At 40.5% G+C, this 27,732-nt stretch overlaps 1 protein-coding gene across 39 annotated transcripts in view; it reads right to left on the bottom strand.

Annotated features, from left to right (window-relative positions):
• Positions 1-27,732, bottom strand: part of CELF2 (CUGBP Elav-like family member 2) — a 538,967-nt gene that overhangs the window by 190,293 nt on the left and 320,942 nt on the right. The window lies entirely within an intron of this gene.

Here is a 27,732-nt window from a genome sequence, read left to right as displayed (position 1 = left end):
TGAGATAGGGTCTCCCTCTGTTACCCAGGCTGCAGTGCAGTGACACAGTCATGGCTCACTGCAGCCCCAACCTCCTGGGCTCAAGCGATTCCCCCACTTTGGCCTCCTGGGTAGCTGGTACTACAGGCGTGCACCACCATGCGTGGCTGATTTTTTATGTTTTGAAGGGATGGGGTCTCCTCATGTTGCCCAGAGTGGTCTTGAACTCCTGGGCTCAAGTGATCCTCCAGCCTCGGCCTCCCAAAGTGCTGAGATTACAGGCATGAGCCACCGCGCCTGTCCTTGGGTGTGCTTTTATTTTTTTCTTTGTTTGAATAATACAGTCTATGTTTTTGGAAGTTTGTTCCTGAAGTTTCTTTCCTTCACTTAACATTTTCTAACCTGCTTTCTCAACACCAATTCAACACAGGAGCATTGGAGAGCCAAGTTAAATAAGCACTATAATTCTGCTGGAAACTACATACAGTCTGTTGTGTAGAAGCATACAGTACATTCTGCACCTAGCGCTGTGTTTTGCCCCCAGCAGATGACATTCCCTATGACTTTACATCCCATGGCTAAATCAGTTAATATAATATGGAGCTACTATTTGTGTATTTTGCCTAATTGCCCAACTACCTAAATCATTACGAGCAAGAGGGACGGCTTTTTCTTCTTACTCACAAGCCTGCTACTTTTCTGACCTTGCCATGCATTAGCGAGAAAGTAAGTTGTAAATGCAGAGCTGCAAATGTCTTTCAAAGGCAATTACTGTGAAACTTTGTTCTAACATTATGAAATGTGGCATTTTCACTAGATAATGTCCATATTAAGCACACCAACCAGAGGCCCAGAGAGTGAACCCAAAAATGACGAGAAAACGTACCACTAGCAAAGCATTAACTGCAGAAATGCCAAGCAGCTTTCTCAGCCAATTGAGTGGCAGCACTGAAGCACAGCAGTGCTGGGACTATACAATATTTAAAGAGGTGTCTCCTTCAGGTCTGTGCATTTTATTTGTTTCCTTTTTGAAGAATAAAGTGAAGACATTTACCACTCTGAAAAACATTAAGTCAGGCATAAGCTTTGAAAAGAAATGTATTTTAATAAAAGATGAGAATAAATGCAAATATATGTCTAGAGACTTTCTAACGTAGATGCTCGGCAGAGCATTGAAAAGGTTAATGCAAGGTCTATACTAAGACTGGTGCCTTTGGTAGGGATTTTGAAATAGTGAAATGAGCATAAAATATTGCAGGGCATGTTAAACTGCGCAGGGGCCTTAAGTTCTCAATGTGAGATATGCAAGAAACTACAAATAAGGTAAGAGGAAAGCAATGGTATGCATAGTAGAAAACGTCCAACTAATTCTTCTGGGGTGAAAATCATTCCAAATGCAGATGGCGTCAGGAAGGCAGGAATGGCGAGAACTATCTGGCCTGGAAGGGTCAGTCAGACAAAACCGGAACTTGAAGTGAGAGGAAGCACACGCATGGTGATCTTAAGCTGCAATGATGGAGTCCGTAGGGCCTGAAACAAAGTGAATTTGTTTTTCTACAAGTCTCTAGCATTTCAACGGTTTGCTGATTTCCAACAACCCAGAATCATGATGATTAAAGAACAACACGATATTTCATTAAACTGGATATTAGAACTGTGAAAAGGTGACAGAAGCTTATTAAGAATTGGTGGGCTAAGGAAGAACATTTTTACCATCTCCAAAACCCAAGAGATGCGGGATGGAAAAGTGTCCATTACAGGCACACAAAGGAAAAAGAGGACAACAGGAAGAGAGGAAGAAGCATGAGGGGAGTGACATTCCCCAGGGGAGGAAGAACAGAAGAATCACTAGGGGAGTGAGTCCCCCAGTGGAGGGAGGACAGATCTTGGCTCTACAAGAATCTCTTCCTAACTACCTGATGTCTTACCTTCCCATTCATTCCATGCACCACTGCAGAGTTCTTTTTCCTAACTACATGTGTGTATTTCTTGGATCCTGTGGTCACTAATCTCTTTACGACAGGCCACCCTGTTTTTTATATTTTTATTTTTTTGAGACAGAGTCTCGCTCTGTCACCCAGGCTGGAGTGCAGTGGCCTGATCTCGGCTCACTGCAAGCTCTGCCTCCCGGGTTCACGCCATTCTCCTGCCTCAGCCTCCCGAGTAGCTGGCACTACAGGTGTCCTTCACCACGCCCGGCTATTTTTTGTATTTTTAGTAGAGACGGGGATTCACCGCATTAGCCAGGATGGTCTCGATCTCCTGACCTCGTGATCTACGTGTCTTGGCCTCTCAAAGTGCTGGGATTACAGGTGTGAGTCACCGCGCCTGGCCCAGCCCATCCACTTCTAATTGTCATTCTAAAGTTCTTCACCCTTGGATCCAACTGATAGTTCCAGTTCTTACCCTATTGCCCCCCCCCCGCCCCCCCCAAGGACCCTAGGGCACCAACTCTTCGACCCTGTTGTCTGCCTCTGGACACTTCATTCACTTTTGTACCCTAGAATTAGTTTCCAAATCAGAATTTGCTCCCATCAAGAAACAAATTATCATTCAAGATACAGTGATCAATTCTTCTCCAACGTACCACATTGTTGTCTATGTAAGCCATCTGATGGGCAGTCACATTTTATGCAATCTCACATGTTTTCATCCTGGGCAGCTACCTAGTTACGGTATTATTATTTAACAAGTGGGAAAGTATGATGTAGTGGCAAGACCTCTTGCCCGGGAGTCCAAAGACCTTGTTTGCAGTTGTATCTTCATTACTCATAAAGAGGGCTACAGGACATGGCTTCATCTAAGCTACAGTCTCTCATTAATAATATGTCAGCCGCAATAACGTGATAGATTACAGCTGTTTCAACGATTAAAACAGATACTGTATGTGAAACTATTGTGCATGCTATTGAAACGCTACATACCATACATTATGTTTTTATCTTTCCTCCCAACTAGACTAAATGTCTTGAGGGCAGGAACCAGTTCTAACAGTTCTCTGAATTTTCAACCTTATCTATCAAGGCACATCACCATGAAACAGGAACTAAATAAACACGCAATGATTGATTAGTCCGCACTTCAAAGTCAACAGTGAAGGGCCCGAGGAACCAAGGACTGTTGCTTTTGTGTTCTTCCCCAGCCCAGGTTGTCTAGTCTAGACCACACAAATGCGTTTTCCACTGTCTCCCCCAGAAAAAATCTTCCAAGAATGTCAATCTGCTTCTGTTGCACCAGGTGCTTAAAATCTTTTAAAGCTCCTGTAGGTACTCTTCAAGCCTTTCAGAATAAGGAAGGCTTTTCAGGAGCTGTCTTGTGGGTTATTTTATAGCCTCACTCTTCCCACGCTACCCCTCCGAGTCTCTGCTCCTGACTGCTCTGCCCACTGGTCCTCGAATGTGCTGAACTCATTCTTCCAATGTCCTCCATTGTGGGGACTGCCCCTTGCCTTTATTCATTTTGCCAAATCCTATTTAACTTCACAACACTTCTCAGGGAACTATTCTGCTCCATCCAGTAACTCCAGCATAGGTTAGGAGGCACCGTGCTAGGAACCTTAGCTCCCCATAATGACTTAGACAAGAGCTTCCCAACAAAGGAGTCAAGCATTCAGTTTCATTCCCACTTAGCACAGCGCCCGGCATGTGATGAGTGTTCAAAAAATTGTATTCAATGAATGACTCTATGAATAAACGAAGAAAAGTTAGCAACCATGCTTTAATTTTTTAAGACAGGGTGTCTCCCTCTGTCACCCAGGCTGGAAAGCAGTGGTGTGATCATGGCTCACTGTAGCCTCAATCCCCCACTCCCTGGCTCAAACGACCTTCCCATGTCAGTCTCCTAAGTAGCTGGAACCACAGGTACACTCCATCATGCCTGGCTAATTTTTTAATTTTTTGTAGAGATGGGTTCTCACTGTGTTGCCCAGGCTGGTCTTGAACTCTTGGGCTCAAGCAGTCCTCCCACCTTGGTTTCCCAAAGTGCTGGGATTACAGGAGTGAGTCACTGTGCCTAGCCCTTATTTTTAATACAAATAAGTGATTGGCACTATCCTAAATATTATAATTTTAAAAATGTGAGGGTATTAAATGCCAAAATTTGTAAGTGACAAAGCAAAGCAAATACAGGATTTTGAACTTTTTTCCAACATACCAAAACTTTTTCATAATTAAAAATTTACATGCTCATAAAATGCAGTAAGTCTTGTCTACACAAATATAAACACAGAAGAGCTACATGACACTAAAGGTGGATGGATGGGAGACTATTGCACACCTACAGTATTTCACAGAGAAGCATACCGGATCGTTGAAATGGGGTACTTAAATGTCTAAAGATGGAGTTGGGCACAGTGACTCACTCCTGTAATCCCAGCTACTTGGGAGGGTGAGATGGAAGGATCACCGGAGCCCAGGAGTTCAAGGCTGCAGTGAGCTATGATTGCGCCACTGCACCGAACCTGGGCGATAGATTGAGAGCCCATTTCCCAAACAAAACAAAAACAAAAACCAACATCAAAAGATGAATTCTAACATAATTCTTGCCCTTTTGGGTACCTATAATTGGGGAAGAGTAAAAACATACCAACCAGATTTCTTTTAAGGCAAATTTAGTTACTGTTAGGTACTTCGGACTATTTGATTAAGCAGAAGCAGTTTCTCAAAAGATAAAAGTTGGCTCACCATCTCTCAAAAACTAAAAAGGTGTATTTTACTCTAAATGAAATCCCATGAAACTGTTTCTGGTTTGCACCTCCTGGAAAATAATGCAGGTAAGAAACTGAAGATGGCTTACTCTACCATATAACAGTGGAGACGAAGAGAAAGAAATGAGCCAATGAGAGAGGCAGAATTGAGAGGTTTGTTGAGATGACTTGAGGAGGTGTTTGCTGAATAAAAAAACAAAACAAACAACTGAATGATGTGGTCTACTTTAGAGTACTGGGAAAGGAAACGGGGAGGGGTAAAGAATGGGTATTTGTGCAACTAAAACTAAGAAGAAGGACAAGGCAAATCATCAGATAGCAGGGGGTAGGTAAGAAGGAAGAGTTAAAATCTTTAAAGGTTTTACCTAAAACAGACGAATAAAGGAAAGATATATACATTAATTGCACTCAACTTACAAGCTTGAGCGATAACCTCCCTTGTAGGTTACATTTTTACATAAAAAGCACATAATCTATATGGAAGTTTTATCCCCAAAAATAACTGAAATATTTATAAGAAAACATTGATATGGCCCCTTTTATTTAGCACATAATACCATATAAATATTAATGCAAAGCTTTCCAGTCAGTTTAAAACGTTCCTCAAAAGTCAATCAACGGCTCAAAAATAATCCTGAATTTTAACAGAATTTATTTCCTCACTCTTTTAAACTACTTATAACTGTTTTGCAAAGACAAAGTTTATTGAAATTTCATTTAAAATTCTAAATTTACAATGAAAGTGTGATGATTCATGCAATATAAAAAAGGATTTAAAGATAGTAGCAGGCTATAAAATTCTGAGTTTTCTTCATTGCTTAAAACTACTCATTTCAGCATAAATTCCACATTTATTTATTTCAGTTTCCTTACAAGTAACATTCTCCAGAGCATTACTGTTTCTATAGATATTCTTTATACAGTGGCTGAAAAATTCTCAATATGATTATGGTAATTTACTTTCATGACTTAAGTAATTGAGCTTATCTTTGCAGTTATTAATTATAATTACATTATATGTACTTTCCAAAAAAAATAGAATAAATATAATCGCCATAACTGTACTGTAAAAAACAGTAATTACATATTAACTCCCATCAGTTCAGTCACATACCACTGCACTTAATGCCTTCGTTATGTTCCAGGCTCATGTTAAATGGTAAGCACCAACTTTCCCACTTACACTTGATAATTTATGGCCATTTTCAGTCACAGCACCCAAGGTTCCGTCTTACACCATTATAAATTGTTTAGGAGCTGCTCTGTTCAATACACTCAAGAGATGATTTCCTCCTGAACACATGCCATTCATTTTAGCACCTTGGTTTCTTTAAAGAAAAGAAGGTTTGAAATACAATAAACAAAGCCAGTTCATGACACCTGCCCCCAATCTTCTAAAAATAAAAATATGGCAGTATGTCTTCAGGCTAATCTTCACTGTTCAGTGATAAATTCTTTGAGAGTCTGCACCATAGCACCCAGCAGAGGACTGCAATCCTATGTGTGTCATAGCTGTCGGTGTGTAAACACAGAACGAATAAAATAAGTCTGTCAAGGAAGAGACCCAGGATAAGCAGAAAAACTGTACCATCTTGAAGAGCAACGGCCACTCAGCAGCTCTCTGTGCTGCAACCAAAGGCCGGGACAGTTGAGAGCTACAGAGAAAATGCCCAGGAAATGTCACACTCTGGGACTTTAGTCTGAGCCTGAGGATAAAAAATAATTCCATTTACGTGTCTCAGTTTATTTTTTAGAAATGATCTAATATTTAATATGTAAACATCTCTAAGAAACAGCAGCTGCTGGGAAATGAAAATTCCCTAATCATTACTGTCAGTATTTCAAAGTCTCTTACGGAAATTGCTATATTCTGTTTCCATATAGTTTCACATTGTGCTAATTTTGTTTATTATTTTAATGTGCTAGAAATAACTTTAAATTTGTGTCTAAAAAATATAATTAATTAGGTCTACATTCCAAGCCAAAATTCATCTACCATCTAAATCTGTTTTCCCCCATTTTTATTGGGGTACAATTAACAAACCGTTCAAATTATTTTTACCATCCTAAATTGAACAAACACTGGTTGGTATACATGCTATGAATGACTAAACAATGTACAGTCAGATTCTCCCCTTTGGGTACACATTACAAGGGAACACTTGAAGCTTGGCTCCAAATTCTATAATTTTGAATCACTGAAAGAAGATGGATAATTCTGTTTTTAAACGTTTACACAATTGCTGAGATACACACAGAAATGGTATTTAAAAAGGACAGCAAGTTATTTTGTGGAGCTGAATTTGTCTTACTTTTTAGGGAAAGGCAAATTAATATACACACAGTAGGATCTTTGAACTGAGAAAATGATGATGGTATAAGGAGAGTCAATATTGGAGTGTTTATTGTATGCCAGACTTTGGGTAAGTGCTCAACATCTATTTAACATTTTCTATATCCCTATCAGATAAGTACTATTACTCAGGCCATTTTATAGAAGAGAAAACTGAGTCTAAGAAATTTAAGTCCTGTGGCCACACAACATAGTCAGAGTATAAACAAGAACACAAAACCATCTGACTCTAAAACCAAAGCTCTTACCTACAGCGTTGTACTAACATGGCCTCCACCCTCTGGAATTCATATGCATCCAGCTCCCAAAGAATATAGACAGGCCTTAATTTCCAAGTATTTTAGTCACAGAGTGCTAACTCCAGAAGAGCTACTGAAAAGTATTAAGTAGAACATTTCTAACTCTATTGACTCCAGAATTCCCAAGCAAGGATCTCTGGTCTACTTTGGAAAGCCAACCTACAGCAATCTCTAACAACTCAAATGATCCAAAAAGCTCTTATACTGTAACTTTTCCTTGCTTTATTCTGATATCACATTGTATTTTCCAAGTTACACACTTTTCACAGGTACATGTGGTACATACCTAAGTATATACACATATACTCTTACATATATGACCCAGTCACATATACACATATATGTATGTATTCAAATTAGATAGCATTTTGATAAAGAAAAAAAGTTTATTTTAACTGAATATATTTCTATGTAATTAGAAATTCACCTTTGCTTTATGGTTGGGATAACATTAAGTCAGCAGAAAGATATACCATCTGAAGCAGAGGTGGTCTGTGTTTCAAAAATTCCAAATACCTTACGGTAGCAAATTGTAACATCCTAACGGCGATGTTTAAATTATAAATATTAAAAGAACAAAATACTAGAACTAGGATGGAATCAGGATGCAGGAAAACTGAGGTGGAAGGAGATGTTCGGTAAAGAGCTAGTAACACCCAGAACACTGACAGTTATTGTTAGCCTTTTCACTTGGCAATTAACCAGATTTGTCTGCTGTCGTTTAACTTTTTTTGTATTTATTTATTTATTTATTTATTTATTTATTTATTTGATGGAGTTTCGCTCTTGTTGCCCAGGCTGGAATACAGTGGAGTGATCTCAGCTCACTGTAACCTCCGCCTCCTAAGTTCAAGCAATTCTCTTGTCTCAGCCTCTTGAGTTGGGATTACAGGTGCCTGCCACCCTGCCTGGCTAATTTTTTTTATTTTTAGTAGAGATGGGGTTTTGCCACATTGGGCAGGCCGATCTCAACTCCTGACCTCAAGTGATCCACCCCCTTCAGCCTCCCAAAGTGCTGGGATTACAGGCATGAGCCACCAGGCCCGGTCAAGTTTAACTTTTCAAATGCTGTTTTCCCAGCCAGAATATAAGATCCTCAGAGCCCAGGAACCATGCTATATTGTCTACCATCTCAAGTACTCAGCATAGTATCCTTCTCCTAAGAACTGAATAAATATTTGCTATTTGGCTAGTTGACTGGAAATGTCAGTCCCAGGTTTTCAGTCATCTTTCAGCATATTCAGGTTCCACATCTATTTTTGTACATCCCTATATTGCCACCATCAAGCCAAGTGCCTGTCTATTATAGTCCATCAATAAATATGTGCTGAATGGACGTAACTATTCTCAAAGGGTCATGAGTTACTCAGGAGCGTGGTCCAAGTGCCATTCCTAGGCTGCACCCCACAGAGTCTGAGTCAGCAGGCCTAGAGTGAGACGTTAGAATCTGTACCCTCCCCGACCAGGCAATACAGATACTTACAGACCTCAGACCACACTTTGACAAGTGCTAGCCCTATCCCTTTGCCTCTAGGACAGGAAACATTCATTGGTCAGGGCTGCCACGCAATTTGCCCAAAATGTGGGGGAGCAGTAATGACGGATTTCATAAAGAGAAGATGAGAAAAGGACGTGTAGCTCAGAGTACCCCTCACTCTAGGACTCAGAACTGACATCCCTCTCTTGAGCGGAAGGCACAAATGACGGTGGCTATTCAGAAGACAGTATTTCACAGAAAGGCAAGGGTCTTTCCTGTAGTATACTTCATAGGCATTGGTACGACTGCTTTAGTGTTTAGAAAATCTGTTTGCTAAGTGTTGAACTAGCGGGGAGTTTAGAGAAAATGCACGTTTCACAGACGTTCAATGGTTTTTCGACAAACCGAAAGAAACATAACGCAGGAGCCATGCACTTGGCCTGGGTCTCTGCCCTCCACTATTTCATGTCATGTGTGAAAAAAGACTTGTCAGGGAAGGGAGAAATTGCTAAAAAGAGGTGTGCAGGTTAATACAGAGGCTGCATATAAATTATTATAAAACAAGTACTGAGACATCAATGGCACTGCTGGAGAATCCCACGGCAATATTTCAAGTTAAGAGCGAGCATAAAACAGCATTGGCACATGATGCCAGGGCTGGTCAGGAGGAAAGACTTCTCAGGAGGAAAAACACAGGGAGTTGGGGCCAAAGCAGCATCTTTTTCCTCAGGGTGGCGCTCAGCCTCTCAGAGCATCAAGTCAACGTAACACCCATCGACAAGACTAACCTTTAAGGATTTTGTGAAGGTGCAGACACTGGTATTGGAGGGCCACGCAAAGACCTAAGATTTCAAACAGCATTGATGCAGTGCATTGACGCACTGCAAGGTAGTGGATATTTTCTCAAGCCAGTGGCCACAGCTATTTCAATTACAGAAAAGAAAGTGTTTCAATCAGAATTACAGACAGGTGCCCCTCCTTAGGTTCACTGCGTTTCCCCGCCACTTCCTACCAGGAGGAACTCTAAAATGGTAGAGGCTGAGGGAGGGTAGGATCCCGGGTGTTTCTGGCTCTCTCCTCGTGCCCTGCTTTTCAAATCCCACTGCCAACAGAAGCACTAAGCCTTACAAACAAGTGTGTGTTCATTCACAAGGCAGGAACTTACCGAAGGTCAGTAAGCAGCAGACGCACCCTTCAAGGTGCTGGAGACAGAGCTCACGGAGAGGCACACAGTCTGTGGCTTCACATAACAGCCCTGGTATGGAAGACAGTCACCTATGGGCACTTCTGAGGACACGCAGCACTGGAAGGACAAGCACAAGATGCCCAGGGAGAACACAGTGGCCACGTCCAATCACCCAGCAGTTCCAAGGCTTTGATCAGGGAAGACCTCATTCTATTCAAGCCTTCCCTGTGGCTACTGAAGGTTCCCAGGGGGATGAGTCTTCTGAGGCCACACTCCATCTGCCCTTGGCAAATCCGCCACTTTTTACCGTGAAGATGTGCAACCATGGGATCCACACTCACCTCTCTAAGTAGTAACATTAGATTCACAAAAAAGGGGGAGAGGCCAGTGTCCCTCCTGCAGGGCGCCCCTGTGCACCCTCAGGCAGATGCTGCCACTGTGTTATTTATCTCCTCTAATCCCTTAGCTTTGATGCAACAGGTCTTTGCTGGGGATTCATTCAGGCACAAGGAAGGGGATGACGGCGATACTTGTCTCTTTAGAAGAGTATAATTACATTATTAGTTAAATATGTAAATATTGCTATGCTAGGTATTTACAGTCTACGCAAAGTATAGAATAATATAGAATTCCAGCCAAAAATACAAAGAGAACCTATTTGTGACGGAGGAAAGACAACTGTAAAAAAATACAACCAAATTTGCTGGCTAAGGGTCGACAGTTTCAGCCTCTGCTTAGCATCTGCTAAGCTGGGGAGGGGGCAGTATTCAAAGAGTTCAAAGTCCTTTGCAGGTTCATTCCAAAGGAATTACCTTCTTCCGTAAGAAGCTGTACCTTTTACTAGAACACCAGGGAAGAGAGTCTGGGTGAGCAGAGACCCCAAAGTCAGGCCAAGGTGATAGGTGTGCAAGGTTGGGAAGGGCCTCGGCAGGAATTTACTCAGCTGTTTTCAGATTCAGATTTCCTCTACAAAGCGGAGTGATACTGACTTGTAGTGAGGATTAAACGAGATTATATGTATCAGATTAGGCTTAATGTGTATTATTCCCCCTTTATTTTTAAGTATCGACGTTTGTGATTTTGTTCAGACATTAGTAACACATTCTCTATCTTGTATACATACGTACAACTTTGCCTTTACAGTGATCACAGTTATTACCACCATTAGTCGCAGGAGCATTGCACAGGCCTCTAAACTGTGAAAAGTAATAAACCACCTCGAATGTTTTGGATGTGATGTTGGATCAGAAAGAGCAATAATTCAACGGGAGAGAGAGCAGTATTTGAATGTCTCTAGCTTTCAGGATTCTAACTGTTTAAAGAATTCTATTCTAAAGTAAGAGACCTAGGTTCCGGACATCTTCAACTCAAGGCTCTAACAATTTGTTACTTTAGCTGGCTGTCCTCTTCTTTAATGGTTCCTTGAAGATTCAAAGATCTCTTCGGGAGAAATTAGATGTGTTTGTCTTCTTTCCTAGACTTTTATGTCTTCTGCTTTCCCATTTTATGACGGAATGATGCTAGCATTCTAAAGTAGAGGACACATGTACTACAGCTGTCTTTAAGCTCTTTATAGTTTCATATTTTCAAACATAACAGCAGTATTTAATCAAAGGAATTTTCATGATTCAATGTGACCAAACACTGCTGCCATCCCTGCTCATATTAGTGTAGCTTCTGATACAGATCACCACCACCATCACCTCTTAGATTATCCTGAATCCTTATTTATCCTGTTTCGAGGTCAAGAACTCTATTGGTGCCTAAAACAAAGCAATTTCACTGCATGAATGACTAATATTTTGGGTGCATCATAAGCAAAGGCCTAAGGGTCCATTTGGTGGCCCTGTTTTGCTTTCTATGACACCCTTTGGATGTGTGATTATGTAACACTGTGTCACTTTTTCTCCTAGGCAGGCATTTAGCATTGCTTTTCATTTAAGTCTTTTGCTGGTGGAGTGATTTTGCTGCTGTCAGACTGCATTATGGATATTAGGTCTTGAATGAGCTGTAACTTTCTGCAATTGAAAATTTATAACACAAAGACAATTTCATTGGGCCCTGTCTTGTTTAATACACAATCCCCTGAGTATTCAGGATCAGGCTGATTTCTAGGATTCTACTTTTATTGCCCACATTTGCTGAATTATGAAGGTTCTTAATTTGTATCCCTTGGTTGTGCTCTTGAGCTAATTTAGCCTTCGCTATGATGAAAACATGTCCGTATTTCCTTCCCTTGATATTCTACTCTCTTATATGCTAGGTTTTTGCCCTCCTGAAAAGACAACCTACCTTGTAAAAACTGGGATGAATAGAGAAATAACAATAATTAAAACCCACCTAGAAACTCATTTTAAGTACGAGATCTTTAGCAAAAAGTAAGTATTTTGCAAGAAATAACGCTAATGATCTTTATCTTCTTTGCTCTTGACTACACACTGGTAGACATGTTTAATTGGCAGCAAAATTCTTACAAACAATGCATAAGGGAAGGAAGTAAGGGATCTGGGTGACATGAGGGGATAACCTGAGGAGAGAGTTAAATTGGGCACACATGTGCACAGATATAAAGTGTACTTTCTGTCAAAAATGCTTAAATATTCACGTCTTCCACTTTTATAAAGTTAAGAATTTTATTGATGAATGCAGGACTTAATATCCATTCAAAGTATCACTCCAAGTCTGCTATGAGTTTTCTCTATAAATTAACAGAAACTCAACTCTTTCATTACATGTTATAATTCAGGAATGCTGGCTTTTACGTCTAACCAGCTGCAATACTAGACCGCTGGGTCAACCTTTTAATGATGTTTCTTTCACCACCGAACCCTCTCTTTGCCCGAAAAAAGTCACCAAAGCCAACTTATATTGTGAGCTGCAACTAGCTGCAAAGTATATCCTACGGATCACAGTTTATACTTCCCAGTCATTGCAACAGCAGCCCATGGCTACTGCCACAACATAGATGAGAGCATGTCACCCTTCCTCCATGGATTCATACTAACGTAGCACATAAATATGCGAGGGGAGGTGGCCCACAATCGAAAGATGTGAAAGATCCTTAGCGTACAAAATGTGTGCTGGCTGTTTAGTGTCTTTGGACCTTACAAACCAGTTATGAAGACTGAGGTCAAAGTCAGCTTTCATAACAGGTTTATCAAGTCCAGGATAACCCCAACAACTAACATGACTCTTCAGCTAGGATGATGAATCCCAGATCTTACAACTGGGCAGAAGTCCTACAAAAACGTCATGGCACCTTTCCTCGAGGGACTAAGTACACAGTGTCCACAGTGAGTCCCAGGAGTCCTCGTGCTTCTTGCTCCAGCGTATTCTCCCCGAAGCTAAACACATGACAGCCAGTTTCCTGCATGACACTCTTAAGGCCACTATCATCCTGGAAAATGCCTTCTCCTTGTTAGGCTTTTAAACAATCAAAACCACCCCCAATTCAATTACTGTCTGCTAAGTGTTTTGAAGAAATCAAATATTCAAACTTTGAGGTGTATTACTTTCAAGTATTTTCAGTGGAACTGCAATGTAATGCCAGTTATTTGAATTTATTTTACACGATTTTGTGGTTAACAACTACAACGTATGTAACAACAGTTGGATGTTGGATTCATCTTGGATGTTTCGATGAGCATCTCTTTGTTAATATGCAAATGCACTAACATCTACTTTCAGGGGATTCTCACATCTCTAACTTTGGAGGGACTGGCTTTCTCTTTATCTAATTGTGTTATAAACTAGTAGCGAAGTTCCCACATCTGTTGTGTATAAATTGGTAATGAAAAGTGGAGCAGAAAAAGGAATTCTCACATTTAGTGGGCTAATAACAGACTATGTTTCAATAATCTTAATTTACCCAACAATTACTGGCTTAGCATATACTATTTTTTAACTATACATTTTTAAGTGTATTTTTTAATTCCCCACAACATTACTAGCTGTCGGTAATAAATCAGATAGATTGTGCTTTCAAAAATGTGTCATCTGGTTAGAAATGGGAAAAACATTTACACTTTAGAACTTGAAGCCATTAATACAAATATGTATTACATACACACATCACAAATACTCTTCAGATCTCAACAGAGCACTTTTAGTGCAAAGCAAAGAGTGATAAATGCCTTATAAGAATAAAGTGCTATGGGGCATCCCAGCAAGAAAATCAAACTTCCACCCTGGGGTGCAAGCAGGGTCAACATGTGAAGACTTGGCGGAGGCCGGCCCCTACCTGCTCAGGGAGCTTGTGAGACAGTTTTGGGACTCTAAAGGTTTAGCATTAGGAAAATGGTGAATTATAACAATGCTGGCACAAAGTAAGTGCCTGCTGAATGAACGGTTTAAACAGAAATCACAACAAACTGTTTCTCAGACCACAACGCAATCAAACTAGAACTCAGGATTAAGAAACTCACTCAAAACCGCACAACTACCTGGAAACTGAACAACCTGCTCCTGAATGACCACTGGGTAAATAAAGAAATAATGAAATGAAGTTCTTAGAAATAAAGATGTTCTTTGAAACTAGTGAGAACCAAGACACAATGTACCAGAATCTCTGGAACACATTTAAAGCAGTGTGTCGAGGGAAATTTACAGCATTAAATGCCCACAAGAGAAAGCAGGAAAGATCTAAAATCAACATCCCAACATCACAATTAAAAGAACTAGAAAAGCTAGAGCAAACAAATTCAAAAGCTAGCAGAAGGCAAGAAATAACTAAGATCAGAGCAGAACTGAAGGAGATAGAGATATATAAAACCATTCCAAAAATCAATGAATCCAGGAGCTGGTTTTTTGAAAAGATCAACAAAATTGGTAAACCTCTAGCAAGACTAATAAAGAAGAAAAGAGAGAAGAATCAAATAGACGCAATAAAAAATGATAACGGGGATATCACCACCGACCCCACAGAAATACAAACTACCATCAGAGAATACTATAAACACCTCTATGCAAATAAGCTAGAAAATCTAGAAGAAATGGATAAATTCCTGGACACATACACCCTCGCAAGACTAAACCAGGAAGAAGCTGAATCTCTGAAAAGACCAATAACAGGCTCTGAAATTGAGGCAATAATAGTCTACCAACCAAAAAAAGGCCAGGACCAGATGGATTCACAGCCGAATTCTACAAGAGGTACAAAGAAGAGCTGGTACCATTCTTTCTGAAACTATTTCAATCAACAGAAAAAGAAGGAATCCTCCCTAATTCATTTTATGAGGCCAGCATCATCCTGATACCAAAGCCTGGCAGACACACAACAAAAAAAGAGAAGTTGAGACCAATATCCCTGATGAACATCGATGCAAAAATCCTCAACAAACTACTGGCAAACCGAATCCAGCAGCACATCAAAAAGCTTATCCACCACGATCAAGTCAGCTTCATCCCTGTATGCAACATATGCATCCCTGGTTCAACATATGCAAATCAATAAATGTAATCCATCACATAAACAGAACCAATGACAAAAATCACAAGATTATCTCAATAGACGCAGAAAAGGCCTTCAACAATATTCAACAGCCCTTCACGCTAAAAACTCCCAATAAGCTAGGTATCGATGGAACATATCTCAAAATAATAAGAGCTATTTATGACAAACCCACAGCCAATATCACACTGAATGGGCAAAAACTGGAAGCATTCCCTTTGAAAACTGGCACAAGACAGGGATGCCCTCTCTCACCACTCCTATTCAACATAGTGTTGGAAGTTCTGGCCAGGGCAATCAGGCGAGAGAAAGCAATAAAGAGTATTCAATTAGGAAAAGAGGAAGTCAAATTGTCCCTGTTCGCAGATGACATGATTGTATATTTAGAAAACCCCATCATCTCAGCCCAAAAATCTCCTTAAGCTGATAACTTCAGCAAAGTCTCAGGATATAAAATCAATGTGCAAAAATTACAAGCGTTCCTATACACCAGTAACAGACAAACAGAGCACCAAATCATGAGTGAACTCCCATTCACAATTGCTACAAAGAGAATAAAATACCTAGGAATCCAACTTACAAGGGATGTGAAGGACCTCTTTAGGGAGAACTACAAACCACTGCTCAATGAAATAAAAGAGGACACAAACAAATAGAAGAACATTCCATGCTCATGGATAGGAAGGATCAATATCGTGAAAATGGCCATACTGCCCAAGGTAATTTACAGATTCAATGCCATCCCCATCAAGCTACCAATGACTTTCTTCACAGAACTGGAAAAAAAACTACTTTAAAGTTCACACGGAACCAAAAAAGAGCCCGCATTGCCAAGACAATCCTAAACAAAAAGAACAAAGCTGGAGGCATCATGCTACCTGACTTCAAGCTATACTACAAGGCTACAGTAACCAAAACAGTATGGTACTGGTACCAAAACAGAGATATAGACCAATGGAACAGAACAGAGCCCTCAGAAATAACATCATACATCTACAACCATCTGATGTTTGACAAACCTGACAGAAACAAGAAATGGAGAAAGGATTCCCTATTTACTAAACGGTGCTGGGAAAACTGGCTAGCCATATGTAGAAAGTTGAAACTGCATCCCTTCCTTATACTTTGTACAAAAATTAATTCAATATGAATTGAAGACTTAAATGTAGGACCTAAAACCATAAAAACCCTAGAAGAAAACCTAGGCAATACCATTCAAAACATAGTCACGAGCAAAGACTTCATGACTAAAACACCAAAAGCAATGGCAACAAAAGCCAAAATAGACAAATGGGATCTAGTTAAACTAAAGAGCCTCTGCACAGCAAAAGAAACTACCATCAGAGTGAACAGACAGACAACCTACAGAATGGGAGAAAATTTTTGCAACCTACAAAGACTGCAAAGATACCCAAAAATGGGTATCTGACAAAGGGCTAATATCCAGAATCTACAAAGAACTTAAATAAATTTCCAAGACAAAAAACCCCCATCAAAAAGTGGGCAAAGGATATGAACAGACAATTCTCAAAAGAACACATTTATGCAGCCAGCAGACATGAAAAAATACTCATTACTGGTCATCAGAAAAACGCAAATCAAAACCGCAATGATATACCATCTCACACCCCAGTCAGAATGGCAATCATTAAAAAGTCAGTAAACAACAGAATGCTGGAGAGGATGTGAAAAAATAGGAACGCTTTTACACTGTTGGTGGGAGTGTAAACTAGTTCAACCATTGTGGAAGACAGTGTGGTGATTCCTCAAGGATCTAGAACTAGAAATACCATTTGACCCAGCCATCCCATTACTGGGTATATACCCAAAGGATTATAAATCATGCTACTATGAAGGCACATGCACACGTATGTTTACTGCGGCACTATTCACAACAGTAAAGACTTGGAACCAACCCAGATGTCCATTAATGATAGACTGGATAAGGAAAATATGGCACATATACACCATGGAGTATTATGCAGCCATAAAAAAGGAAGAATTTACGTCCTTTGCAGAGACATGGATGCAGCTGGAAACCAGCATTCTGAGCAAACTATCATGAGGACAGAAAACCAAACACCACATGTTCTCACTCACAGGTGGGAAATGAACAATGAGAATACATGGACACAGGGCGGGGAACATCACATACTGGGGCCTGTCATGGGGTGGGGGGCTGGTGGATGGATGGCATTAGAAGAGATACCTAATATAGATGAGTTTATGGGTGCAGCAAACCAACATGGCACATGTATATCTATGTAACAAACCTGCACATTGTGCATATGTACTCTAGAACTTAAAGTATTAAAAAAAAAAAAAGACAATAAAGAGGCTGAAAATGAACTAAAAAAAAAAAGTATGAATGATCACAGATGGTTGAAGAGCAACTATATCCCCTGAGGCATGTAATAAACCATGAAGGCAAATGCTCTGATTATTATAAGGCAGTAGGAAATATAAAATGCTAAACTACCAGAAATGTATATATTATGAAATTAATGAAATATCAAAGACTTACTCTGTATCCACAGATATGACTGTTTTATTCTATATTCTTGAACACATTGTATTTTTGGACACAGCTCTGTATATTAATTAGCTGCAGCCAGAGTGAACCACAGGAAAGGCAATTTTTACCTACATCAACAATGTCTGCATTTTGGGGGAATTATTGAAAATATAATCGCTGTATTCTGATGTAACTATAAATACACACACACACATATATATATATATATATACTTGTATGTATGATAAATGCCATCTTGGAAATGTCTAGAGATTTGTCAAACCTCTCTCTTATTCCTAGTTTGCTTAATAGTATAGTCCACCTTGCAAGGGTTGTGTTTATATTTTTGTAGGTATACGGGTCCATTTTTGACACCTTGAAAAGTGAGTAGACATATGTGAGAGAAAAGGCAAGAAATGGTTAGCAGATAACAGAAGCGAAAAATGGTTCTGAAACGATTCAGGATTCCTTGGTTATTGCCGAAAGTGCTGCGAAAGGCGGAAAATTAAAAATAAAAACACAGAGAACTGGAAACTTAGGAAAACATTAATCATCAAAAATGAACTGTCCTTACTTGGTCATTTTTTTCCAGACAGCACATCTTGACTACTCAAAGAAGGTGTAAAGTAGCTCAAGTCACCATAGTTGCAGGACATAGTATTTCATGTCAAGTGGACAGAAAGACCTTATTCTGACAGATGGGAAGAAAATTTGAGGAAATACACTGAAAATTATAAGCGTGTGTTGACAGAAAAATGAGATGAGTGGTTTACATTGGTAGAAGCCACATAAACCCAAAAGCTGTGGTTTTAAAAACACAAAATTTAGAGTAAGCGCAGAGTATTACTCCGTTTGAAAAACAGCAGACATATAAATTAAGTTGCCAAGGAAGACATCAAGAACAAACAGTATAAATGAGTTTTAGGAGACAAGTAGACACTTTAATGGGGGCAGTAGGGATTTAAGGCTGTAGTGACAAAGTAAGTGGGCAGGACAGCAAAACTGAGAGGTGACAGCAGTGAGGCAAAATGTTACCATCACCGCTCTAACAGCATAAACCCTGGACCACTGCATCATTGTGAAGTGAATTAAAATGAAGAAAGCATGTTATAATACATCATTGGTTTATTTTATTTTTTTTTAAAGGGAGCGAATTGAGAGACTTAATCCCCTTAAGAGAGAAGTATTTTCAAAATTTAGTTGTTATGGTTGAGCTCTCCCCTCTGAGCCACTGGTTGCTTATGTGAAACTCTCATTTTTTTATCCAATTACCACCCTACACCTGCCTCTCTTTATCAATGGAGCATATCCAAGGGCTTTCACCCTATGGCCACATTACAAATAACAAAGGCCATTGAATAATCCAGATTCCTAGCTCTCGAAAGTTTAGATTTACATCCAAATTAACAACCAACAAGAGAACTGACTATTCTTTCACTCCCTGAGCCCTGGGCGTAAGACTGCTCGAGAGTTTGGTTTGGGCGGCCCCTGCTGTTGAATGATCTGCACTCAACTGGGCCCAGAGGTCCTCACACTCCATCTGTGTAAGTTCTTGGCCATTTCCACCACTGATTGGGTCAATTTCAAAAGAGAGCCTGTTGAACCTGAAACCATCATACTTAATGGTCCAGCTAAGTGGTTCCCATTAGAAAGGAAGTCATATAGATTGAAGTAGTGAGTAAAACAATGTCACATAATATGGGGGCAAATTCTGCCTTATGCCTGTTTGTAATCTACCTGTTGCTCCAGGAAAGAAAATCTCAGTCAGCATTTTTTCTCTCCCATCCTGGTCTGTAAGAAAAAAACCTCACACTTTATAAAAAAAAATATATATATATAAGCATGCACGAATCAAAGTGAAATATGCTGTCCATAAGCCATAGAAAGTATCAGAAGAATTTATGAGTATGTACCAAAGGAATTTTCAATCTTTTCAGCATCTTTGGAAATTTCACGTATGACAGACTGTAAGCTCCATGAGATCAGGGACCATGAAAGCTGTGGGTACCAATGTACACTCTGAACTTATTGCAGTGCCTGGCACATGGTAGGTACTCAACGGATGCATGTGGGGCAGATGACTGAATAACGGAATGATAATGCCTTGCTGAACTTCCCATTCACCTGACACAAATAATCTCAATTTTTTGAAAAATTTAAAACATTGCCATTTCATGTTACATTTTAAAATGCTGAATCAGTTTGTTTTAGATCTAAAAAACGTCAAGTTTATTACATTCATCTTTGTATTGCAATTTATTTTCAATGGAGCAACTTTATCCCATCCCATGTCCATCTTTATTAAGAATTAAGAAGCTAAGGGATATTGTCCTTTTCTCAAAAAAGGCTCATGAACAGGTGGAATCAATCTCATTTCATAGGAAGGTCATCAAGAATAGTAAGAGCGACTACATTGAGTGTGTAGGTATGTATACGTACACTGATCTCTAATCTTTCATTATCAAGAGAGACAGAGGGAGAGCGATATGGTTTGGCTGTGTCTCCACCCAAATCTCACCTTGAATCGTAATGATTCCCATGTGTCAAGGGCAGCACCAGGTGGCGATAAATGAATCATGTAGCAGTTCCCCCATACTGTTCTCATGATAGTGAATAAGTCTCATGAGATCTGATGGTTTTATACATGGGAATTCCCCTGCACAAGCTCTCCTGCCTGCCGCCATGTAAGACGTGACTTTGCTCCTCATTCACTTTCAGCCATGATTGTGAGGCCTCCGCAGCCATGTGGAACTATGAGTCCACTGAACCTCTCTTTTTCTTTATAAATTACCCAGTCATGGGTATGTCTTTATTAGCAGCATGAGAACTGACCAATACAAAGAGACAGGGACACAAGAAACAAGAGACACTGGCTAACATGGTGAAACCCCGTCTCTACTAAAAATATAAAAAACTAGCCGGGCGTGGTGGCGGGCGCCTGTAGTCTCAGCTACTTGGGAGGCTGAGGCGGGAGAATGGCGTGAACCCGGGAGGCGGAGCTTGCAGTGAGCCGAGATCACGCCACTGCACTCCAGCCTGGGAGACACAGCGAGACTCCGTCTCAAAAAAAAAAAAAAAAAAAAAAAAAAAAAGAAACAAGAGACAGTAAGAAAAACAAAAGGTACAGGTCTTCACGTTTCTGTACATATTAGCCTAATATTTTTTTCCTTGTCTTTCATCTTAGCAGGACTTCACTGGATTGTGCCTTATCAATGTGCTCATCACTAGAGAAGTGATGGCCACTGCGCAGCAGGATGGGGGTAGCAGGCTCTTTTCTGCGAAGAGCACATGTCTCATGCTAAGGAACTGCCCCCAACATGGTGTTCAGCCTCAGAGACTCACTAACATCACAGAGGATTATCACCCAACTCTTAACCCTCACCACCTATCAAAACCTTGCCTCAGCCAGGCATGGTGGCTCACACCTATAATCCCAGCACTTTGGAAGGCTGAGGTGGGAGGGTCTCTTGAGCCCAGGAGTTTGAGAACAGCCTGGGGAACACAGCTAGATCCTGTCTCTACAAAAAATAAAATAAAATAATTAGCCAGGGGTGGTGGTGTGTGCCTGTAGTCTCAGCAACTCAGGAGGCTGAGGCAGGAGGATCTCTTGAGTCCAGAAGTTTGCGGCTGCAGTGAGCTATGATTGTGTCATGGTATTCCAGCCTGGGCGACGGAGCAAGCTTCTGTCTCTAAAAAAAAATAAAAATAAAAAATAAAACAAAAAACATACCCTGCCTCAGAATTGGGATCTCCAAACAGTGTCCTTGCAAGCAAGGACTTCAGAAATCACAAATCTTCATGGTTGTGAAAAGTGCCTCCTCCCATCACATCTAGGATTTTACTCCAGACACACAACTGGAGAGCTAGGAGACTGAGGGACCGGGAGGAACCGGAAAACTCTGGATGTGCAATGCTTTTGCCCTTATTTTTCTTCTTTCTGCTACTTTCGGGGACTTATATTCCAGACTGTAAACTGTACTCCCAGATACTGCAACTGCATGACTAGATCTTCAGAGAGAGGCTCTCCCGCCTCCTCCAGGGAGCTTCCCTCAAGCCCTGGACCCACTCTATGGTAGACCTGGTGCCCGACACATATTCCCACAGATCTGCTATTGATCTCCACAACAGCAACTGCAAACCTGAACATAATTTCCTAGGTTTCTGTCCAAGAAGGTAAGTTTCCTGAGGAGAAAAACTGAGCTTGGCTATGATTTAAATACTTGATATGCATCAATAAAACTTTAAAGTTACGCATAAGAATTTCTTTCACGACTGCTTGTTGTAAGAGGCCTGTATCTCCTAGTGTTAAAGGAACAAATCTAAAAGGAGGGGGGAAGAACCTCAAATCTTAATCACTGTGTATCAAGTGAGGAAGGCTTTTGGAATATGTTCTACGAAGGGCTTACTTTCTCAAGACGTTTTGAATCAACGCAAATAGGTGGCTCTCTACAGTCACTGTTTGAAGGGTAAAGCTGTTTGAAAAGCAGCACAAAGAATCAACTGATTTTACCATTAGGTTTTTTTAACTTTGACAATTTCTGAACATCATAAAAGCCTTTTTAATATGGCTCTGTATTATGTAAAGCGGATGTCCTTGGTTACTAAACTGATTAGTAAGTGGTTTCTATCATTTTAATGGTTGTCATCATTATTACGAATTTTTAAAAAGTGCATGAGTGAGGTTGCAGAGCAAGGCTGTTCTGCATAGTTTGGGGGGATGACAGGCTGTCATATTAAGAAAGGATCCAGGGACAGAGCCAAGGCCTTGCTGCAGAGATCCATTTTCAAAAAAACACTGTTCCAAATCATGAATAGTGCTATGCATTATAAAAAGAATGTTCCATTCAACAGCTTCTTAAAAACACAATGGAAGGCAGGATAGAAACTGAGATTTGTCAGAGATGCCTTAATTATCTAGTGTACCTGACCGGGGTGTGGAACATTCCAGATTCTTTAAGATGAACTCATAATCTGCCATCATTCTGGGCTATGCAGTTATCTGGCACACACGGACAAAATAAAGCCCCTCATGAGTCTACACTGAGCTCTTTCTTTAGGAGCACATTTCCTCAGTTAAATGTACATCATCTCTACTCTCCTCTGTCATCAGAGCATTTCTTTGAGCATGCTGGGCTCCGTGTATTGAGAGTAAGACCTCCTGAAAGACAGTTTCTGCAAGACACACTATGGGGCATCCTTCATTAAGAAACAGACTTAGCAAAACCATTTTTTTCCCCACAAATGAAAGTCAAAGACAGTAAAAAAATCATACTAGCCTCTTAGCACTAGACAAACTTACTTGATTGCACTAACCAGAATATTAACTTACATTTATTTTTGCGTTTCATTAACGTCTGCGTCGCTATTTGACCAGGAGCTCCTGACGTGCATCAACCATTTGTTTTGTTCATCACTGTGTCCCCAGCACAACACGGTACCAACAAGGTACCAGCCACATAGCAAAGGCCACAGGGCCTCAAATATTTGTTAAGGGAAGATGAGAAGAAAGGAAAGAAGGAAGGGGCAGCAATGACAGAGGGAGAGAGGAATGAAGGCAAAAACAAAGGGTACTGCAAAACAGAAAATGCTGCTTAATGGCTTGGCATCAGAAGAATTTGCCTAATTTCTTTCAAGCAAACAGTCCAGACCTACAAAGACTCCAGCATCTTACGTGTGCTATTTATTCACAATGCCACAGAAACTGGCTAGCCTCTGAAAACACTAAGATAGGTCTTAAAATTTTATATCAACCATGCAATTGGACCCATCAAGGAAGAAATTGGTTTTCTATGCCTGGAAATTGGTGGGAATTTTATTATTTCTCAATTTGCAAAATAGTATGTAGTTGAAAAGTCCAATTGCACAGACTTATAAACGTCACAGGCAAGATACAGGTCTAAGGTGGTGATTTCTGTCCCCGACAATAACATGCCTTGGGGTCTAAATAATGGAAACTGTAGACACTGGGCTCATTTACAGGCTACACACCTCCTTTCAAGCTCTTGGCACGTCTGCAAATGGACGCGCTTAAAAGCTGTTGATTTGAGAGCTATGGGGTGGCCAATCCGTACACTGTTTGAGCTGCACCTGCAGTAATTCTGCACTTCAAGGACTCCAAGCTTCAGGCAGGAGCACTCAAAAAGTATTTGTAAGAGCCTCAGCGCTATCTGTAGTGCTGCGGTAAGTCTCACTATGGCCCTTTTCTGCTTTCAGGTAGTAATCTAGGAAATCAAGGGCCCAAACCAGCCACAGCATGGATGGGCTGCAAGAGTTGGTGAGGGGTGGGGAAGCTGGAGGAGAAATTAAGCACTCCCTAGATGCAGCAAAGGTGACAGCAAAGGCTCTTTCAGGGTTTCACAGCTGAATGCAGCTGTCCTAGATTCTCCTTGGGATTTCTGAAGGGCAACAATGCTCCCTGAGTGGCAGCTGGTACTTCTGGCGGGGAGGGGAAAGGGTCTTTGGAGATGCAGAAATTTCAATTGCATAGATGGTGTGGGTTGTTAGCATGTCTCTAAATAACAAGAAGTAAGCTTGAAATCAGATGCTCTCTTGGTTCATTTTCTGTTATTCAACAATGATAGAAACAGGTGAAATGCAACCCTGTTAGAACATTAAAAACTAAGGAGCAAAACGCAGCGAAGCTCTTCTGTTTGCTTCTAGGGGGAGTGAGCACAGGGAATGATACAGTTTTGCTATTTGCTACCAACTATTTGGGGAATATATGCTCCTTTGGACTATAAAGTAGGGTATCCTTTCCTGTACCGATGTATAAATCAAGAGCTAAATATGCATACACTTGTGAGCAAATGTCTATCCTTCTGGTACACGAACTCTGAAGAGAGTATCCCCCCACACCTGGCGAAGGTGCTTGACACACACAACATGCTCAAAGGATGCTTGCTGACTCAAATGAACCTCTCCTTTCACCTGGAGAATTAGCACTGATCCGACCAAATTCTGCTTATGTCAGGAAAATTAACAGCTGGGAAATGGAAGCATAAACAAGTAACTAAATGGGTTGTGGCAGAAGTTGCACAATTATTTATGATTATCAAAATTCAAAGTGTACCCATGAAACGATGAATTCTATTATATGCAAATAATATGTCAATAAACCAAAAAGAGGGGGAAAAATCAAGCAGCCAGGCAAATCAGCAGTGCCCTTAGGATTTGAACCCAGATATCCCCATTGTCTTCGTCACTGTGGTGTTCAGTCCCTTGATCATTACGGGGGAGGAGAATAAAGGCTTTTTCACGTGTACATTTACAACTTCTATTTCTTTTTCTGTGAAAAGCCTATTTGTATGTTTGTATCCCTCACCCATTTTTTTCCCTAGGGTTTTTGATTTTTAAAGTAATTTGTGAAAGTTTAAATATTAAAAATAGTCTATTTGTTGGTAAAAAGGAACTAAAGATTTATAGTACAAACATGACATTTCTGAATGACACACTTCTTCTGGAATTGATTAAATAAGTTATTAACGGATAAGCCTATGCTAGAGAAAACCATAAATTTGATTAATATAAGACATTATTTTTCTGTTTACAATTTTGTTTAAAGTGCTACGAAAGAAGTTAGGTCTGCCATCCTGAATCCCAGGCAACTCCCCAGGTTCTTCTGAGGTATTGATAGTAGACATCTACTGTCCTTAGGACACAGGATTATACCAAAGTAACATCTTTTAGGATGCCTATCTACTGAATTTCACCAACTAAATTTATTGCTCTATTTTATCAACCTCTCTTAAATATGCTCAAGTTTACGCGAGAAGTCTCAAGTTTCAGGGGGAAAAAAATATGCCTTCGGACTCTCCTGCCTTTGTTACTACAGCGACACAGAAGGTGACATGGTGGCACTGCCTTTCTGGTGCATCTTCTTGTTGAAGATTCATCAGTCCTGATCTAGTTTCAGCCTTGTTCATGTATCTGGTCAACTGGATGGTGGCTTGAAAAAGTGCCATAAGTAGGCCATTCTGTCCAAGCATCTCCACTCACCTTTCCTGATGAAGTCACCATTGGAGACAGGCAGGGGAGCAGGGCTCCTCCATCCTCGTTTCACAGAGAGTGACACAGGAGTTAAGTGACTTGCAAAAGGTCATACAAGCAGTCATCGGTCAGGACCAAAATAGAACTGGGGGTTGCTGACCTCTTCGTCTCCTGCTCAAATGATTCAAGGACAAGAGAAGTGACTCCTGAGCTGTAAAATAACACTACAGGCTTTTGATTTTCTCATCCTTGCACAGGATGAGCTAAGACGTTTACTTGCTTTAACATTTCTCTTCAACATACAAATAAGAAGCTGTTGAACTGGTGGGGAAAATCCAAGGCCAAGAACCCCAAAGTCAGTAACTTCAGCTTTTCTACTGACTAGTTACAACCTTATGCAAAAATCTGAAGTCACTGTACCTCAGTTCTTCTCTTTACAAAATGGAGACATTAGGAACTACTTACTGAATATACTAATCTTTTTTTTTTTTTTTTTTTTGCTTTTTCTTTTTTTAAATGGAGTCTCACTCTCTCGCCCAGGTTGGAGTGCAGTGGCATGATCTCAGCTCACTGCAAGCTGCGCCTCCCGGGTTCAAGTGATTCTCCTGCCTCAGCCTCCCGAGTAGCTGGGACTACAGGCACCCACCACCACACCCAGCTAATTTGTTTTTAAATTTTTTTTATTTTTATTTTTTTTTAGTAGAGACAGGGTTTCACCATGTTAGCCAGGATGGTCTTGATCTCCTGACCTCGTGATCCGTCCGCCTCAGCCTCCCAAAGTGCTGGGATTACAGGCGTGAGCCACCATGCCCGGCCAGAACATACTAATCTTTTCACAGAAGTGACATATTTTTGAGTATTGTTACTCAAAGTTCTGGGGGCAAGGTGCATGGGGGCTCACACTTTGAGCTCACACTCCCAAAGCACTTTGGGAGGCTGAGGCCTGAGGATCACTTGAGGCCAGGAGTTCAAGACCAGCCTGGGCAACATGGAGAGACTCCCCATCTCTCTCACATTCGTATGAATATGGTTTTTCAGCATGCCACTTAAGAGGAAAACAAAGATCAAGTGGAGGCGACCTAATGAAAACAGTACACTGAGCCTTGAGTTCGGACTACAGAGAACCAGGATGAAGAATCAACACCCATTCAAATGGGGTTTGCTTATCATGCAACTGGGCAATGAGCCCTCAGTTGGCACTACTAAAATATATCACCTTCGCTGTGCAAATCAGGCTTGACACAGGGCCTTATTCAATTCACAGACATGCTTATACTTCTGCAAAACTAAAAAAAAAAAAATAGCTTTTAATTACTATTTGTTGAGCATCTAAGACAATTAAATGCTTCTGATTACCCTTTTGTTTTTAAAAACATAGAAGCAGAGAATAAACATTTCCACACAGCCATTAGAGCAAAATGCCTTTTGAGGCAGAATGCTTTGAATGCATTCTGCCTTATAAAAAATGTATAAAAGGATAGCGCAGAAAAAGGCTGTGAGGCGTGACATGGCCTATCATGTTGTGCATGCATGAGTTAGCTTTTACAAGATCAGAACCAGAAGCTCAGATGAATCCTATTCGACCTAAGCCTGATGCTTTGGAAGTTCTGGGGTCAGTGGAAGAGCCACTCAAAGGTACCCTCTCCGAAAAGTCACACATTTTAAAAACACTTGGGTGATCTTGTTATTCTTCACCTAGGAATGGAGACCACCTGCTCTATTTTAATGTCAGCAAGGCTCATGTTCATGTCATGATACCATCACACATGTGGTTTTTTATCTT

Source organism: Macaca mulatta, chromosome 9 (assembly GCF_049350105.2).
Source record: "Macaca mulatta isolate MMU2019108-1 chromosome 9, T2T-MMU8v2.0, whole genome shotgun sequence".
Taxonomy (NCBI): Eukaryota; Metazoa; Chordata; class Mammalia; order Primates; family Cercopithecidae; genus Macaca; species Macaca mulatta.
Note: the sequence above shows the minus strand (reverse complement) of the source record. Positions and strands in the feature narration are given on the sequence as shown.